The sequence below is a fragment of the Arachis ipaensis genome, chromosome B03, assembly GCF_000816755.2.
Source record: "Arachis ipaensis cultivar K30076 chromosome B03, Araip1.1, whole genome shotgun sequence".
NCBI classification, from domain to species: Eukaryota; Viridiplantae; Streptophyta; class Magnoliopsida; order Fabales; family Fabaceae; genus Arachis; species Arachis ipaensis.
Window position 1 is genome coordinate 19834699 of NC_029787.2, and position 1294 is coordinate 19835992.

Sequence of the window (1294 nt, forward strand, 5' to 3'; positions counted from 1 at the left end):
TTATTTTCTTATATATTAAATTATTATATTAAATCAAATCTTTCCTCTTTTTTCATTTAAAAAAAAAGAGTTTATATATATATAAATAAATAATAATAATATTATGTATATATACATACACTACTTTTAAAAATAAGTACATACATACAAATAAATTATGAATATATTCATTTACTAATCTTATTTATTTATTTTATTAATATTTAAAATATTTGCACAATAACATTCTTTTATTTATTTTTTTTATTTTTTATGAGTACATAATTATATTCATATTATACATAAATATTTATATTTGAATATTTACAAATACATATCTCATTATGACAAAAAATAAATAAATAAAAGAGGGGAAATTTGATTCTTTAGACTTATGATATGTTAGCTTCTTAAAAAAAAAAATATTATTCTTGTTCTGTTGAGTACAAAAAAGTTTAATGCAGCTTGAGGGAATACTTTGTACCCTCAAAGACTGCATGGGACTTATGATTGTGTACTAAAAATATAAATATTTTTTGTACATAATTATTTTTATAATGACTTACAAACATGGTCAAAAAAGAGTTAAGTTCCTCCTAAAGGTATTGGGCTAAAAAGATGGAACCCAAAATAACACCTTGAGGAGTTGAATTTTTCTTCAGTGGGAACTATATTGGTGGAAGTGGATTGGTTGGATTTGGAGTGTAAAGGTGTCATCTAGTTGAAAGAAAACCAAACTAGATGTCCCTTCACTAATGTCACATGTCAGGAGCTTTAGTTTAACGTGTGGGAATCAACTTCCTACCTTTTTCAGTTGACAAGACTTGAGGTGATCCCAAATACTTAAAGATATTTTGGAAAGAGCAGTAAACCAAATGTCAGACTAAAACCATTGGCCAAGGGGTGTCCTCTTCATCATGGTTTTACGCTATAAAAAGGACCTCAAGCCACCTTTGTAAATCATCTTTTTACTTCACTTTTCATCCTTCATCCTTCACTCTCACTCTTCACTTTCACCTTGATCATCTTCTTCTTCGCAGACCCTGAAACCCTTTTCATCATTTACTTTCACCTTCACCTTCATCCTCTTCTGAGAGCTTCTCTTCTCTGTAAACCATTCTTGTCCACTTTAAACAAAGTTCATTCATCCTCTTGTGACATTAGTGGAGGTCTCAACACTTGTTCTCCATCTCTCTTCCTCACTATTAGTTCTTGTATTAGTTCTTGTATTATTTATTTTCACTTAATCTATTTTTCACGAAACTCACCCGAATCACACTTCCATTTCCAGGTAACAAAAAAAAAGGTAAATATT